This window comes from Cricetulus griseus, chromosome 4 (assembly GCF_003668045.3).
Source record: "Cricetulus griseus strain 17A/GY chromosome 4, alternate assembly CriGri-PICRH-1.0, whole genome shotgun sequence".
In the NCBI taxonomy this organism is placed as follows: domain Eukaryota; kingdom Metazoa; phylum Chordata; class Mammalia; order Rodentia; family Cricetidae; genus Cricetulus; species Cricetulus griseus.
The window spans coordinates 120,959,723-120,979,018 of record NC_048597.1 but is presented as its reverse complement, the minus strand read 5'-3'; the positions used below and the strand labels follow the sequence as shown (position 1 = coordinate 120,979,018).

Sequence of the window (19,296 nt, the reverse complement as noted above, 5' to 3'; positions counted from 1 at the left end):
ACAGCAAGCACTGAAGTCACTGAGCAATGTCCCCAGCCCCCTTGAAAATGATATTAAGAAATGAATGTTATCATTTCAATAAAGGTAGAAATTGATTGCTTAAACAAACTGATCAAAGATATTGTTTAGAAAAATTATTTTTAAAAAATTTAGAAAAGTATCTGATAACACAAAATAATACATTTCTATTTGTGTTGAACATGTAATAATGGAATTAAAATTAATCTATGAAATTAAAAGAAATATGTTTTGTCTTTTGCTCATTTTAAAACTATATAAAGACATTTCTCCAAGCCAACTGAGAACCTAAGATAAAAACTAAAATACTCAAAGTGCTTTATACTTTCCTTGAAAGTTTGGTGGAAGAGTTAAGAAAATCATAGTGTCTTATTCAACCAGAACTTTTGTGTGTTGCCAGTCAGGGCATGTGGAGACACTCAGAACAAATCAGTTTAATACTATGTGGATGAATGGTTGCTGGAGATATTGAGAGACAGATAACAGAGAATAAAATAACAAATAAAAGACAATTTAATCAAAAGAACATAAAGCAATCTAGTATTTGTAAGAAATTCAATTCCACTGTAACCCTGGAGGGCTGCCATTTGTGTGCACATATTTACTATGAATGTTAACAGATTAATCTTGAGGGCATTCCATGGAAATGACTGTATTTGCTTTCCAATATTTACATATTAATTCTGCAATGGATACCTCCTACTGTGGTCTACTTGAAGTTTCATTTACAACTAGTTGTACCATAACCAGATCCCAGTACACTTGGAAAGTCATGGCATGAAATGACCAGGCAAACGAGAGTAGGGTTAAGTAGAAGAGTATGGTTTTGTGTTGGAGGTTAGTAGTCAGATCCTTGATTGCTTTCCATTACTAAGTGATTCAAGAAGAAAGTGGTAGACTGTTCACAGCCTCTCACTATGTGCCAACATCTATTTGAATTGTAAACTCAGGGTGATAAAATCTCAGCTCTGTGTGCTACAAAGACATCACTTCAGAGTTATTACTCAACCACGTTCAAAGATTTCCACACTCTTGTTCAGTAAATACAAACATAGCATAGAAAAAGTCCTAGCATGAAAGATGGTGCATATTGAGACCTGGTGCAGGGTATTGTTGCAGGCAAGAAACTAGAAATGAGGAGTATAACAAAAAGGAAGGCAAGGTGTCTTTATTTTAAAAATGAAGAGGTCAAATTGCAGAGCAGAGCCTAAAACACAGGATTGAGATGAACTTAAGCTTAATGAAATAATTTCCTACTGAAAATTCCCTAAATGTACAGGGTTGGAGTCTCTGAGAAAGGGGAATTAAAGTTTAACAATGTTAGTTAAAAAACCAGTAAGAAACATGTTCAATACTTTTGCCCTTCACTGTTTGTTTAGGCACTGAGGCTTGCAATCAATGAAATAAATTCCTCCTGCCACTGACTGCTAACAATGTTCATTAAGGAATTTTTGCTTAGCACCTTGAACATGTTTGCAGTGAGAGCCCATGTTACTAGCCTCACCACTTCCTGCAAACAGCCTTCTCCTCTGTTTTGTCTCTGGCCTATTTTGAAGGACCAAAGCTGATAAAACAGGAGCCAGTGTTTAAGGAACACTGACAAAGTTTTCTAGGAATGAAGCAATAATATTAAAATTATCTGTGTATATTATATTTGAAGGAGTGTGTACATGCACATGTACACTTGAGCAATGCACACATGTACACATGCAATAAACATCACACACATGCAAATGTATGCACATGCACACATAGGCTCGCATGAACATACAGAAACATACATGCACATACAAGTTTATAACTATGCAATCCAGGATATGGAGTATATTTTTCTGAAATCATTTTAGAAGGGTATATTTTAGATGGAATCGATCACTTGAGTAAAGATATATTAGTAACATTTCTCATTATTGTGAACAATACAGTATGAGGAAATAAAGAATTACCAAGGCTTAAAGTTTCAGAGGGTTTAGCCCATGACCACATGGTCCTGTGTGCTTGAGCAAGACCACATGGTGGCATGATCTTGTGACAGTATAGAAATGTTCACCTCACAGCAGGCAGGAAGGACAGAAAGGGAGGGAGGAAAGGTTCAGAGAACAGGTAGTCCCCACAAGGACTGAGTCCCAATGACATATTTCTTACAACTCTGCCCTACCACTTCAGGTTTCTAGAACATTCTAAAGTAATGCCACCAGCTAGGAACAGGGATTAAATATAGGATTCTGTGGAGGAGAGCTCACAGCACCATAACACACTCTGGTGTGTGGGATTAGACAGGCAGAGAAGATGGCCATAAATACTCCAGTGGTCCAAAGGATAATCTTCATGGGTTAAAAGTTCTTTCTTCACTATTTGACCATACACAGATCTCATGAGAAACCTAACATATATTAATGAAAGAAGCACATTGCTTATTATTTGAGTTGTGCATACATCTATGTCTACATTTCATAAGTAAGTTATACAGCATATAATTTGTGGTCATACTTAAATAGTCACGTTGCTACATGGTTTTAGTGCTGTCTACAGACTGTCATTTGAATACTATGTTTTCTGAGTTCTAAACTATCTTTTTTTGCACATCTCAATGTTTTATAATTGGGAAGTATTAGTCTTACAGGTAACTGCCACTTTGTTAGGAAGAGAAGCACAATGAGACACAGGTGTAATGTCTTGGTATGTGACAATTTAGTCATGGGTGTTTGCTCATTTGATTTCAATCTCATATATCTTCTTTGATGTTGTGAAGTATGCATGTATTTGACATATTTAACTACCATTTGTAATGTCTTTATGCAGAATGAAACATGGTGGGACAGAGACAAATCATCAAAATACAATGAAACTTAAGATGCAGATATACCATGTGTATCCATGTGTGCTGGTAAAGAACCAAGTAGCTATGGAATCACAAAGCTGGGATGATGTACACAGTAACTCTATTGGGATTTGTTATTGGTCCTCTACATTCACTGCCCACATCAAAAATAAAGTAAAAATAAAACCAAAGCCAGCAGAAATCATGGAATATCTCAGTTTGTCACAGAATTCTCAATCTTCTGCAAGACTAAAGCAAATAAATCCCACATTGTGTACCTGCTTGTCGAAAGCTGGTGACTTTCAAGGAGAATAAATACTCAGTCACATCCAGAAGCCAAGGATTATAGAACTTCTGAATAGGAAATGTGAACAAATTCTCCAGCATAACTTGTTAGCATTTAAAATACCATCAAGTCCTAAAATGTTCACTAAGCAAATCATGTCAACTTATTACTTAAGGGACCATGCTACATTACAGCTCTGAATCAGTCAGTACTGGGGTACACAAAGGCTTAGAAGACCTTGGAGCCTCTATGTGAGGGTTTACACTTGGACTCATACACAGATGGATGCCCCATCATCATTTTACTGAAAAGGGTTCTGGGTGCTTTTAAGGCAGATCTACTCTCTTAAAGTCATTACTCCATAGAGGCTCTGTCATTAACAGGTGATACTTCAGAAAGAAGTCCTTGGATTACCTGTTCAGTCTCAGGCTAGCATGTCTCTCCCAGCACTGCTATTACCTCGACTGCAAGGTACCCCAAAGGACTCTTGTCTTGGGCTAGGAATCTTCAAACCACTTAGTAGTGTTTGCTAGCACAGAGGACTACCACACCACAGGGGGTGCTACTGTGAAGCTGTTTTCCTCTTGCCTGTGCTATGTACCCACTCCCCATTTGTGAGATTCCATTTTCTCTCTTCCCAATCAGCTCAGGCTTTAGGTTGAACTTTAAACTGTTGAAATTCACAGCAGTAGAAACCAGGAACTGTCTGACACATTGTTCATTTCAGCAGTGTGGATTTTGTTTATTTCTCTTTTTGTGTGCTGAGGATCAAAGCCTTAGGTATACTAGGAAAGTATTTTACCCATTCTTTGTGTGTGTGTGTGTGTGTGTGTGTGTGTGTGTGTGTGTGTGTGTGTGTGTGTGTGTGTACAAAAGTATGCCTAGTGTCCATGAAGAAAAGAAGAGGGCATCAGATAGCCTGCACCTGGTGACAGGTGGTTGTGATCTTCTTCAAGAGCAGCAAGTGCTCTTAACTGCTGAGCCATCTCTTGCCTCCCTCCTTCCCTCCCTCCCTCCCCCTCCCTCCCTTCCTCCTCCCTCCCTCCTGCCTCCCTCCTTCCCTCCTGCCTCCTCCCTTCCTCCCTCCCTTCCTCCCTCCCTTCCTCCCTCCCTCTGTCCCTCCTTCTCTCTGTCTCTCTGTCTCTGTCTCTGTATCTCTCTCTCTCTCTCTCTCTCTCTCTCACATACACACACACATACACACAGACTTTTAAATGATGCTGCTCACATTCTACTGGTGCCTAAGAAAATGAAATTGACCACACCCAACTTACAATGGGTGACTGAATCACAAAAAAGCTAAAGTTCAGTGATGAAATGCAAATTGAATGCTGTGATGGTCCATTTGCTTCTCACATGCTTAGGGTAAAATCTCAGTCTTATTTCCCTTCTGACCTTTTATTTTAAGCAACTGAGAACATGAAATTTCCACTTGCCAAGTAACATTCCATAATTGTTTTACTATACATTATTGCAATGAAATAGGCAGAGATGGTGAGGAGAGAACTACAGGTTAAAACCTATTGACTAGGAAAGAAGAAAAATAATGTTGAGATACGAGGAAACTATATTTGAGCACCCCATGATCCTTTGACTTGTTGTCTTCTTGTGTTGAAAGAGACAGCCAACAGATATTCCTCAGTGGATAAACCCAAGCAGTGGTGGCTTCCTTCTTATGGTGCTACATTAAGAAAGGCTGGGAGATATCTCAGCAGTTAAGATCACTTGCTGAGCTGGGCGGTGGTGGCACACACCTTTAATTCCAGCACTTGGGGGGCAGAGGCAAGCAGACCTCTTAAGTTTGAGGCCAGACTGGTCTACAGAGAGAGTGCCAGGATAGGCTCCAAAGCTACACAGAGAAACCCTGTCTCAAAAAACCAAAAATAAAATAAAATAAAAATAGATCACTGGATGCACTTTGAAAATCAGTATGGTGGTTTCTCCAGAAAATGGGAACCAGTCTACCTCAAGATCTAGCAATTCCACTCTTAGGCATGTACCCAAAGGATGCACATTCATACAATAAGGACATCTGTTCAACTATGTTCATAGCAGTATTATTTGTAATAGCCAGAACCTGGAAGCAACCTAGATGACCCTCAACTGAAGACTGAATGGAGAAAATGTGGTACATTTACACAAAGGAGTACTACTCAGTGGAAAACAATGGAATCTTGAAATTTTCAAGCAAATGGATGGAACTAGAGGAATCCATCCTAAGTGAGGTAACCCAGTCACAGAAAGACAAACATGGTATGTACTCATTCATATATAAATATTAGACATAGGGCAAAGGATTACCAGCCTGCAATTCACACCTCCAGAGAAGCAAAGAAACAAAGAGGACCCTAAGAGAGACATACATGTTCCCCAAGAGAAGGGGAAAGGGACAAGATCTCCTGAGATAATTGGGAGCATGGGGGAGGGGAGAAGAAGAGAGAGTTAGAAGAAAGAGAAGGGGAGAACAGGAGGCGGGGAGGACATGTGGGAGTAGGAAGTTTGAGACTGGGAATAATAGAGGAGAGCAAGAAAAACAGATACCATAATAGAGGGAGCCATTATAAGTTTAAAGAGAAATCTGGCACTAGGGAAATGTACAGAGATCTACAAGGATGACCCCAACTAGGACCCTAAGCAATAGTGGACAAGCTTCCTTAAATACTCATTCCCTATAATGAGAATGATGACTACCATAAATGCCACCCTAGAGCTTTCATCCAGTAGCTGATGGGGGCAGAAGCAGAGATCCACAGCTAAGCACTGAGCCCAACTCCTGGAGCCCAGTGTAGAGAGGAAGGAGTGGCAAACAAAGAGGTCAAGATCATGCTGGGAAAACCTGCAGAAACAGCTGCCATGAGAAAGTGGGGAATCATGGACTCCAGTCTGACATCTGGGGAACCAACATAGGACCAAACCAGGCCCCTTGAATAGCCTTCATCCAGTAGCTGATGGAAGTAGAAGCAGGAACTCACAGCTAAGCACTGAGCCATACTCCTGGAATCCAGTTGTAGAGAGGGAGGAGGGATGAACAAAGCAGTCAAGACAGAGCTGGAGAAAACTACAAAACCAGCTGTCCTGACCTAGTGAGAGCACAGGGACCCCAGTCATAAAGCTGGGGAACCAGCATTAGACTGAACCAAACCCTCTGAATGTGGGTGCCAGTTAGGAGGCCTGGGCAGGCTATGGAACCTCTCACAGTGGAACCAGTATTATCCCTAGTGCACAAATAAACCTTGGGAGCCCATTCCCTATGGAGGGATACTATTTCATCTCAGATACATAGAGGAGGGCCCAGGTCCTCGCCCAAATGATGTGACAGACTTTGATGATTCCCCCATGGAAGGCCTCACCGTCCTTGGGGAGAGGGTGGGGAGGTGTTGGGGGGTTGTTAGGTGGTGGGGAGGGAGAGGGAACAGTGGGGGCATTGATATGAAAATGATTGTTTCTAAATTTTTTTAAAAAGGGGAAAAATCAATGGCTGCTTTGGAGAGAACCTGGGTGGGGTTTCCAGCACCTACAGGGAGGCTCACAACCACCTGCAACTCTAGGTTCACGGGATCTGATACCCTCTTCTGGCTGCCAAAGGCACTGCGTTCATGTAGTATACTTACATACATGAAGGTTTTTAAATACACTTTTAAAGGAATGATTCTGAGCCTGTACTTGCATTCATGGAAAAGAAACAATGTGATTAATTAACAGTGTCTGGCAGGTGTTTAGGAAAAAAGAGACAGATAAGGTTTTGCTACCCTCTTTGACAATAATATCCTGTATTTCCTCATTACTGTATTTTTTCTCTTGCTTGTTCACAAGATTATTAATTTTCAGAGAACAATATTTTTCGTAGTAACTGTACAGTAATTACTTATTAATGATTTTTTATAATTTACTTTATGTAAAAGCAAAAATAATCTGTGATCTAAACACATTTCTGTAGCAAGCCATTTCAGAATCTATGAGGATGCTAGTTGAAATAATATTGTTCACAAAAGCTAATATTTGCTACGTATGTCCCAGGCACTCCATTAATTTTTAGTTCAAGTAATGCTCAGAGTAACACAGAAGGATTAGTGCCTACTATTTCCAATTATTCAGCAATAAGAAGTGACCTCCTGTAGAAGACTATGAAATTTCCATGACAAATTCAACCAATCACGAGAGAATGATTGAACAAATGAGGTTAGTATTCACTTAACTTAATTCTCCTCTTCCTTCCAGTAGTTCACTGTTCAGCACTCCATACTGGTCATATCCAATTCTTGCACCAGGCATGGTCCCTGTAACAGATTCCCCTATGCTTGCTGCATGGGTAAATAAATGGAGGAATAAAAGGAATGCATAGCTTGGTGATCCTTCAAAAGGGAGATGTCTCACCTTCTGCCAGTGGCTTAAATGACAACTGCCCCCACAGTATCAAGCATTTGAACACTTGGTGCCCCACTTGTGGTACTGTTTAGGGAAGCTGATGTGGTTCAGTTTTACTGGGGGAAGTTTGCCACTGGGTTTGGCTTTAAGATAGAAAGCCTTGCCTCTGTTTTGTGCTCATGGTTGAAGATGAGAGCTCCTAACTTCCCATACTTAACGAGCTTTGGAAAAAATGACTAATGCATAGTATTAATTTGAATTCTCCAGAAATCAATATATCAATAGTAATCAGATTATTTCTTATATGACCAACAGAAAACACAGTTTAAGCTATTTCTGAGATAATGTTCAAAGTAGTCTATCATTCTACATAACCTTACTGAGAACTTCGAGAACCTTGGGTGAGAAGTCAGAGCTGCTTACAAATGGTGAGAGAGATTGCTGCTTCTATCCTGTGTGCAATCGCTACTGCACCAGGGGGGTAAGCTCTTTGGTCTGCTTGCTCCATTATTTTTGCAGAAGCAAAGACAAAGTAGCCTCTCTATGACATCATCTAAAGGCTTCAGCGCATCTATTCTTCACAACTCTGTATGGTGTAACTTTTAAGTTCAGAAACCATGAGTCCTTGCTTTTAGAATGTATGAAGTTAAGCTTTAAATAAGAATATCAAACTTCTGAAGCATCCACAGTAGAATTCTGATTTTTAAATTTTGTTAAGTTACCAGTGTCTTCTGAGACTGGCACAAATTCCAGACTGTGAAAAACCAGAGAATGCCACAAGCCTCTTTTTCCTTCTCAGATTGACAGGCAACTACTAGGGAAACAAATGGAGATTTTGTTTTCCATAGAGTCTCAGGTGTGAACACAGCTACAGTTGAAGTTAATCTAAGAAAAAGACCAATTTTCAAGCTGAAGAGCTGTAAGTAAGCTCTTTCAGGACTTCACAGGGGAGAGGAGACACATCACTTCTGCACATCAGTGCAGGAAGCAGCTGAGAACACCTGCACTCATTAGAAATACACATATTTAACATTTGCCTTAAATAAAACATCACATTCAGAAGCATAGTTTTTAGCAAGTATATCTTTACACTACACTTAAAAGCTATATCCTGAATAAAATAGAGATCTCATAAGTATGAAACTGAATAAATTTCTAACTACCTATGCATTAGTATAAAATAACTCTCCAGAATGCACATTTCACCAAATTACAATAGCACATGAAAATTTTGCATGGTTGTTCAATTTAGATATTCATATATTTTACCTTCTATTTTCACTTTTGCATAAAAATAGAGTCACACAGCACCAGTTGATGCATATAAAGAGCTTACATGGAAACACCACATTGAACGCCAGCTGGGTTTTTCTCCTGATTTCATATCTGTGCTGCAGTGTCCAAAACCTCAGGAGAAACACATTTTCTCTTGTTTTATCAGTTTTCAAAGAGAAGTAACCTCTCAAGAATAATTTTTTGCATGAGTTCTGCTGGAGGATTTCACTGTAATATATACCATATTGGCAAATTATCAAGTGCTGTGTAGGTTTATTGGAAAAAGACTGTGGAAGCAAAAAGGCCTTCCCTGGTCTCCCCCAATACTCTCTATCCAGGGATGGGATGGTTACCCTAACTGTGACAAGGAGCAGCAAATAGGCCCAACAGTTAAAAGTGTCTTTGTGAACAGCTAGAACAGAGTTCATCATTGTGGATCCAATGGAAAAAAAGTCAGATGTGGGAAAGAGGAACTGGAGGTTCAGTGATGGGTGGTTCAACCAGGGAGAGAAGGCTCAACCAGGCTCTCAAGCTGACCACCGCAACCTCACCAGTCAGCTTCTTCCAGAAATTCCAGATTTGATAATGCTACTTTTGTTTGCTCTCTGAGTCAATACACACCAACCACCTTTGCGGGATGCTGTATAAGCACCTGAGTTGATGGAGTTTTGTTATCTGCTGCATCTTTACCTGCATCTGTTCTTTACATTGGTTTGCTATATACTTAATAAATTCTCCCATTTGAAACTGAAAGCAGGCCTATTGTGGTTCACTCTCCAGACCATGGCAAACATGCATACAGGAGACAGCTTCTCCTCTATCTGAATAGAACCATATTTTCAACTACCTACTGATGTTGTTCCTTAATTCTGGCTGTCAAAGACCAAGGAGCAAATGAAAGTGGCTTGAAGTATAAGGGTGATCAGTTTGTCACATAGGAAGTCAGGTAGGTAGGTGCCTTTAGTTTGGGTTAATGCAGAGCTTTGTGACCAATCATGAGTCATCTAATATGTCTTTTATTACCTCCTGGGGTAGAATCTATATGATGCCAATAGGAAAACCCTCTTTAGTTAGCATTATTAACAAGTTTTCTTTTGCTGTGACAAAAGACATTACAAGAAACAATCTAAAGAAGGAAATTTCTCCTGGTAGAAAACGCATGGCCATAGCCAGTATGGGAAGGCTGGCTGGCTGGCCACATTCATAGACAGGAAGAGGGGTGTTATTCATCTTGTGCTCAATTATCTTTATCCTTTTTATTCAGATCCAATCCCATCCATAGAATGATGTGGTCCACATAGTTTGGATCTTCCCACTTCAGTTAACAACCTATACAGTCCTTCACAGACCATGCCAGAGGTTTCTCTTCTAGAGGGAATTAGATTCCATGAAACTGACAGTGTTAACCATCACAACACAAAGGAATGTTAGTTCCCTGAAGAAGTTCTGTGAAGAAGTCTTTGCTCATTTTCTTAGTACTCCAACATCTTGGTGCAAGAGTGCGACATTTTTGTCCTCATTCACATTGTATATTGACGTCATAAGCTGCTTACTGATCTTATAAGGAACATAGATTTGTGAGAGATACTTAGGTCATAAGGATGACCCCCAGATTAGTGACTTTATCAAGGAGTATCTAGAAATACCCTTGGTGTTTCATTTTCTACCAACTTAGGGCATGGTGACAAGATACCACCAGTGACCGAGGAAAAGGCCCACACTAAATGTCAGATCTTCTGGTTCCTGACCTTGGATTTCCTGGTTTCCAGAACTATGGGAAATAAATGAAGTTTCTGTTATTTATAAGCAATACAAACAAACTAAAGCATACACTGCCTACTTATACTTTTGCATTTTATCCTGTGTATTTTATCATTGTTTATACAAATAACTGCTAGAAATTCAATATCTATTGTAAGAGGAGTCACAGCCCATGTGAATGTCAGTCTTCCTCTTTTACCTTCTCCAATTCTGATTGATCATATGAGCAAACCTGTCTTATTTAGATTTCTATTGCTATGAAAAGACACCATGACCATGACAACTTTCATTTTCTCATAAAGGAAAAATATTTAATTGGAGTGCTTTACATTTTCAGAAGTTTAGTCCATTATCACCATGGTTGGACATGGCAGCAAGCAGGCAGATATTGTGCTGGAGAAGTAACTGAGTGTCCTACATCTTGATCTGGAGGCATTAGGAAGTGATCTGAGACACTGTGCATGGCTTGAATATATGAGACCTCACAGTCTACCTCCACTATGACACACTTCCTCCAACAAGACCACACTCACTTCAATAAAAAGTCACACCTCCTAATAGTGTCACTTGTAGGGGAAGCTGTAGCCACGCCTTCTTAGGGGCTGGCTACAGGTGTGCCTGACCAGGCTTGTGAGGGCGTGGTCAGAGTGAGTAGTGGGACTGCGTTTGCGGTTTCGGTTTCTCTTTGGGACTTGCGGTACAGGCTGCTGACCCACCGGCTGGCTAGGTCGCTCTGTAAGTAAGGCTTTTCCCTTATATTTCTACCTGACTCCGTATTGGTAATTTCCCACTATAGTCACTCACTTTGAGGGCTATTTTATTTCCAACCACCACATTCTATTCTTGTCCCCAAAGGCTTGTTGCTATATCATAATGAAAAACTTCATTCAGCCCAACTTCCAAAGTCCCGATATTCTATAACAGTCTGAGATCCATGCAATCTCTTATATGTAATCCCCTGGAAAATAAAAATAAAAAAAGCAGATCACATACTTGCAACATATAATAGAACAGGGTATATATTACCATTGTAAAACATAGGGAAGGAATCACAGTGAGGAAATACTAGGCCAAAGTAAGACGAAAACCAGCTGGGCAAATTCCAAACTCTGCATCTTCATATCTGATGTCAAAACACTCTTCACATCTTCGACTCTTTTTTAACTTTATAGACTGCAACACAATTCTTTCTCTTGAGCTGGTTCCACTCCTGGTAAGTAGCTTTCCTCGGTAGGTATCCGATGGATCTAGCATCTCCAACATCTTGAGGTCTCAAAGGCAATTCAGGTTTCACCTTTACAGCTTCACACAATGGTCTCTCTGGGCCTCCATTCAGGGACACACCTGGCCTCAGCAGCTTTCCTTAGACATGGAGGCAAATTTCACTGCTCTTTTCTTCTATCCTTAACTCCAGAATCATGTGGTTGAAGCTACCAAGTTTTGCTGCTCACTGGTCCTGGAACATGGACCCCTTGTTCAATAATATCTTCACAGACTTTCTGGTTTCTGTTGTTTTCTTCACTGGCTAAGCTTGGCTATCATGAAACTGGATCTCTAGACCAGGCTTCAAAATCAGAGACCCACCAGCTTATGCTTTCTGAGTGTTGGCATTAAAGGCATGTGCCATCAGACCTGGCTCTAATTTTTTCTTTAAGTTCCTTCCCACAACTTGGAAACTTTGCTGGGTGAGATCTTGCCCTGAGGTCCCCACTCCCTTTATTCCATTTTCTTACTCTGTTTATCTCCCTGAACACAGGACATAGCTCCATTCCACTTTCTGGTGCTGCTTTTCTCCTCGAGTATTTTCCTTACTCAGCTTGCACCTTTCTCTACATATCTTCATTGAGTTAACAGCAACCATACAACAGTCTACACTAGGCTGTTTTGAGATTTCTTCTGCCAAGGGAATTAATCCAAAACTCTTCACTTTAGCCTCAGGCAAACTTTTCAGACAAGGACAAAAAGCAGCCATATTTTTCATCAAAATATCACAAGAATGATCTCTAGGCAACACACTAAAATTCTTCTCCTCTGAAATCTCTTGAGCCAGCCTGCCACAGTTCCAATCACTCTTAGCACCACTGTCATCCATGTTCCTACTGGTATGGCCCAGTAAGCAGCATTTAAAGCATCTCATTGCTTTCCCAACACAAATTCTCAAAGCCCAAATCCAACTTCTGTCTTAGTTAGGGTTTCTTCTGCTGTGAAGAGACACCTGTCTTAGTTTCTATTGAACTGAAAAGATACCATGATCATGGCAACTCTTATAAAGGAAAAACATTTAGTTGGTGCTGGGTTACAGTTTCAGAGATTTAGTCTACAATTCTCATGATGGTACATGGTGGCATGCAGGCAACATGGTGCTAGAAAAGTAGCCAAGTGTCCTATATCTTGACTTGCAGGCTACAGGAAATGGTCTGAGACACTGGGTGTGGCTTAATTATATGGGACAGACCTCAAAGCCCACCTCCACAGTAACACCCTTCCTCTAACAAGGCCACATCTCCAGATAGTGCTACTCCCTTTGGTGGTCTTAAAAAAAAAAAACCACCACAAAAGCTGTTACCATAAGACCATTTATTTATTTATTTATTTATTTATTTATTTATTTTTGACAAATGACCTTTTAACTAATAAATTGCATAGTCATACATGGAAACCTTCCATAAATAATAATTAAAATGTGAAAATATTGCTATTTTCCTCTACTAGGGGACTGTTAGTGTGTGACATGCCTTTCAAAGACTTATAGTAGGGATATTACTCATGTTTTGTATTATTACAGGGCCTTGATATGTAGCTCAGTGATAGAACACTTGCCAAACATGCACAAGACTCCAACTCAGTGTCTAGCATCGCAAACCAGGAAAGCAAAGTGAAGCAAAAGGAAAAAGGAATTTTAGCATATAAACCAAGGTGATAACTTTTGTAGGAGGTGGCATCTCCAAATACCTATTAGAGACTAACAAGCTAGTACCCACGGTTTGTTACATTACAGACAATTTCATGGCTACTAATGAAGATGTTATTTTGCAAGGTATAACATCATCCTTTTGCTGTGTAGAGAAATGTGAAAATGTGTTATAGTAGCCATTATTGTTATTACTGTTGAATAAGTAGGAGAAGTGGGTTTTTGTTTGTTTATTTCATAGGTATATGTCAAGATGTAATAAATTAAGATAACCATTTTTTATGACAAGTTTGGAAGACAGGATAAACAAATTTCTTAGGCATTCAGATAGAAAATTTATTATGTGCCATCATACTGGCTTTGTCTGAAATACTAATTCTTTTCCTTTGACTCACTTCCCAAACTGCAACCTTTTGGCAAATAAAAGCTGTTTTGTTCCTTGTAACTTGATGCTTTGTGGGAAATGATAGGTCCTTTCAATACAAATAAATAAATGAAACTCAGAATATCCTGGAAGCAAGGCATGGATATGTGATTAGACAACATCCCCCCCCCACACATACACGGACACGCACATGCACACACATTCACACACACACACACACACACACACACACACACACTAACTCTCTCTCTCTCTCTTTCTCTCTCTCTCTTTCTCTCTCTCTCTCACACACACACACATACATACATACACTCACACACATACACTAACTCTTACACACACACACACACACACACACACACACACACACACACACACACACGCACACAAGTACTGAAGAAGATAGACTATCCATGCTCCCTTAGTTGAACATGATCATTAGAGTTTTGAAACTAGATTCACACACACCCCAGTTAAATTAATGTCAGGTAATCTTTCAGAAAATTTCTGCAGACCAACATGCCTCTGAGAGCACTGCTCAGTTCCCATAAGTCCTCTTGTGAGTAGTACCAGGGGTGTCCTGCAACTCCTGTTATTCAGAATAAGTGTCAGTCACCTGTGTCCTCATCACTCATGTTTGTCTAGTCCTCACTCATTCCATTTGTTATGGTATGCTGTAATGATTACATGACAAGAGTCACCTCAGAAGAGTCTTAATTGAAAAATTATCTTAATCATGCTGGCCTTTGGGTATGACTGTGGAGTTGTCTCAACTATTAATTGACTTAGCCTACTGTGGGTTATACCACTCCCTAGGCTAAACCCTGAGTATATGAGTGAAGACACCTGTCTAAGCAAGCAAGCAGGTAGCATGGTTGCATTCATTTCTCTCCACTTTTGACTGGATGTGATGAGACTATCTGCTTGAGTTTCACTATTTTCTTCTGTGATGCTGGAATTGTAGCCCAAATAAACCTTTTTCTGCATTATGTTTCTTTGTGTTGGGCTATTTTGTGACAGTCACAGAAGTGAAAGTAGGGTATATGTTCCTTTCTATGTATCTCCCATACCTCAAGTGTGGTCTGCTTTGATAATTCTTCCTGTTTTGTGCATCTCACCCGATTTCTCTGTCTCAAATCATCTTGGTACTCCCCCTCATTTTACTGCAGATTATTGGGGATGTTGACTAGTACTTTTCCTCTGCTGGGTGGGATTCTCTTACGAAAAGGATGGGAAGGATTCCTCTTTTTGTCTGTTTTTCTGCCACAAAACTTTGCACTACCACCCAAGCCTTTCCCAACATCAGGACCTTCTTGCAGAATGCACACTCCTCAGCTCCTCACCAGCAAACTGTCCTCCTTTCCTTTTGTGGACATCATCTTTTCTGCTCATTGAATGCACATTAAACTTTGCATTTTATATGGGGATGGTATTGTTTTTAGCTGGTTCTTTCAGAAACTGCACAAGGTCAAATTATGTTTGTTTGATTTAACATTCTACATCCAGCATCTGGTGCAGAGTTGACTAAATGAATTCAACCTCGAGTCTCAAATGAATAACATGTTCCTGGCACAGGTGAGTTCAGCATCACCTGGCAAATAAATGATTCAACACTGGCTACAATTTTTTTCTTATAGTCGTCAAATTCTTCCATACTATAAATTTCACTGGATTAATGGTTTACTTGAAGTTATTAATTTGGGGAAAATTTGATGGTACAAATTGCAGTAAAAGAGATATGAAAGACATAAATCCTCACAAAATATAGAGTTGAAAAAAACAGCATATTGAACCTTGAATAAAAGTGCCAAAAATTGGTCTACAGTGATGAGCTATACAACCTTGTTATCATTGTTTTTTTCACCAAATGATCATCTCTTCCAAGTGAAGTACACACAAGAAGGGCTTCTCGGAGGTTGGTTTTGGAGGAAGGGACATCGTTGTTCTTGGTGTGAAGGAGAAAAATCAGTGGCCAAGCTACACAATGAAAGAAGAGTATGGAAGACCTGTGCTTTAGACTATAATGTCTACATGGACTTTGCAGGTCTCACTGCTGATGCAAGGATAGCCATCAACAGAGCTGACAAAGAGTGCCAGAGCCACCAGCTGACTGTGGAGGCTCCAGTCATAGTGGAGCATATTTCCTGCAACATTGCCAGTCTGAAGCAGCACTATACACACAGCAATAGGCACAGGCCATTTGGCATCTCTGCCCTTGTTGTGGGTTTTGACTTTGATGGCACCCCCAGACTATCAAACTGACCCTTCAGGTCCATATCATGCTTAGAAGGCCAGTGCCATCCTGGGGTACCAAGTCAGCCTGTGAAATCCTGGAGAAGAACTACACTGATGTCATCCAGACAGATGGTCCTACCATTAAAATAGTGATCAAGGCACTTCTAGCAGTGGTCCAGTCACGTAGCAAAAACATGGAACTTGCGGTCACAAGGCAGGATCAGTCCCTCAATATTCTAAATCCTGAAGAATTTGAAAATTCTGTTGCCAAAATCAAAAGAAGAAAGAAAGAAGAAAATGAAAGGAAGAAAAAAGAAAGCATCTTGATGAAGAGAACATTGGTTGGAGCAGCTATCAGCCTCAGTGTTTCGAGGCTCTACCTGTTTTCAAGGTCAATGAAAGTCACACTTTTTAACTGACTAAAAAACAAAAACAAAAACAAAAAAACAAACAACAACAACAACAAACCTGAGCATGAGGAAGAAATAAATGTCTGGGCACATGTCACATTAGCTAACACTGTTGGAGAAGAACAAATAGTGATGCACATTGTCTCTGTAAAGAAATGTGTGTTTTAAAAACAAAACATAGGTGTGTGGGTTAATAGCAGGGTTTTCAACTCCGTTCCATTGGTCTACCTGTCTATTTTTGTGCCAATACCAAGCTGTTTTCAGGATTATGGCTCTATAATAGAGCTTGAAGTCAGGGATGGTGATGCCTCCAGAGGTTCTTACAGGGTTGTTTTGGCTATCCTGGGTCTTTTGTTTTTCCATATAAAGTTGAGAATTGTTTTTTCAAGGTCTCTGTAGAATTGTCCTGGGATTTTGATGTGGATTGCATTGAATTTGTAGATTGCTTTTGGCAAGATTGCCATTTTTACTATGTTGATCCTACCTATCCAAGAACATGGGATATTCTTCCATTTTCTGGTATCTTCTTTAATTTCTTTCTTTAAAGACTCAAAATTGTTCTGATACAGGTCTTTCACTTTTTTGGTTAGCGCTACCCCAAGGTATTTTATGTTGTTTGTAAAGGGTGATGTTTCTCTGATTTCTTTCTCAGCACATTTATCATCCATATATAGTAGGGCTACTGATTTTTCTGAGTTAATTTTGTATCCTGCCACTAACCTGCACACCTATGAACGCCTGATTTTTGACAGAGAAGCCAAAACTATACGATGGAATAAAGAATGTATCTTCAACAAATGGTGCTGGAATAACTGGATGCTGGCATGTAGAGGACTGCAGATATATCCATGTCTATCACCATGCACAAAACTTAAGTCCAAATGGATCAAAGACCTCAACATAAACCCAGCCACACTGAACTTATTAGAAGAGAAAGTAGGAAATACCCTTGAACAAATTGGTACAGGAGACTGCTTCCTGAACATAACACCAGTAGCACAGACACTGAGATCCACAATTAATAAGTGGGACCTTCTGAAACTGAGAAGCTTCTGTAAGGCAAGAGACACAGTCAACAAGACAAAACGACAGCCCACGGATTGGGAAAAGATATTCACCAACCCCACATCTGACAGAGGGCTGATCTCCAAAATTTACAAAGAACTCTAGAAGCTAGTCTCCAAAACACCAAATAGTCCAATTAAAAAGTGGGGTAAAGAACTAAATAGACAATTCTCAATAGAATCTAAAATGGCTCAAAGACACTTAAAAAAGTGCTCAACATCCCTATTCATCAGGGAAATGCAAATCAAAACAACTCTGAGATACTATCTTACACCTGTCAGAATGGCTAAAATAAAAACACCAATGACAGTTTATACTGGAGAGGATCTGGAGAAATGGGAACACTCCTCCACTGATGGTGGGAGTGCTAACTCATACAGCCACTTTGGAAATCTGTATGGTGATTCCTCAGGAAAATGGGAATCTGTCTACCACAAGATCCAGCAATTCCACTCTTAGGCATATACCCAAAAGAAGCACATTCATACAACAAGGACATATGTTCAACGATGTTCATAGCAGCACCATTTGTAATAAACAGAACTTGGAAGCAACCTAGATGCCCCTCAACTGAAGAATGGATAGAAAAAAATGTGTTACATTTACACAATGGCGTACTACTCAGCAGGAAAAACAGGCAATGGAATCTTGAAATTCACAGGCAAATGGATGGATCTAGAAGAAACCATTCTGAGCGAGGTAACCCAGTTACAAAAAGACAGGCATTGTATGTACTCACTCATATGTGGATTTTAGACATAGAGTAAAAGATTGCCAGCCTGCAGCCCAGGCTGCTGGAGAGGCTGGTAAACAAAGAGGACCCTAAGAGAGACATATATGGTCCCCTGGAGAAGGGGAAAGGGACAAGATCTCCTTAGCAAATTGGGAGCATGGGGGGAGGGGAGAGGGAAGTAGGAGAATGGGAAGGGGAGAAGAAGAGGGGTGAGGAAGACATGATGGGACAGGGATCTTGAATTGGGGGAAGAACAGAAGAGAGCAAGATAAGAGATAATATAATAGAGCGAGACATTATAAGTTCAAAGAGAAATCAGGAACTAGGGAAATTTCTGGAGAGCTACAAAGATAACACTATCTAATAATCTAAGCAACAGAGGAGAGGCTACCTTAAATGCCCTCTCTTGACAATGATATTGATGACTAACTTACATGCCATCATATAGCCTTCATCCAGCAGCTGGTGGAAGTAGAAGCAGACACCCACAGCTAAACCTTGAACTGAACTGGAATCCAGATGCAGAGAAGGAGGAATGATGGGCAAAGGTGACCAGACCAGGCTGGTGGAACTTACAGAAACAGCTGACCTGAACAAGGGAACACTCTTGTTCCCCAGACTGATACCCAGGAAACCAGCATGGGACTGATCCAGACCCCTGAATGTGGGTGTCAGTGAGGAGACCTTGGAAATCTCTGGGGCCTCTTGTAGTGGATCAGTACTTATCACAACCATAGGAATGGACTTTAGGAGCCCATTCCCCATGGAAGGCCTCACCCTCCCTGGGGAGCAGAAAGGGTATGGGATAAGTAGGGCGTTAGTTGGGGGGCAGGGGAGGGAGAGGGTCCTGGGATTGACATGTAAAATAATTTTCTTTCTAATAAAAAAAAAAGGAAAAAACAAAACAAAACAAGCCACTTTTGTTTCTTTCTGGATTTTATATCATGCATCCTGATCCCACTCATCTCCTAGTCCCCTTGCTTTCTCCCTCTGTCCTTGCAACCTCCCCCCATATAAACCAAAATTTAAAA

At 40.2% G+C, this 19,296-nt stretch overlaps 1 protein-coding gene and 1 pseudogene across 2 annotated transcripts in view; one reads left to right on the top strand and one right to left on the bottom strand.

Annotated features, from left to right (window-relative positions):
* Positions 1–19,296, bottom strand: part of Pdgfd (platelet derived growth factor D) — a 214,441-nt gene that overhangs the window by 95,087 nt on the left and 100,058 nt on the right. The gene's annotated exons all lie outside the window — the stretch shown is intronic.
* LOC100756664 lies at positions 15,650–16,476 on the top strand (annotated as a pseudogene).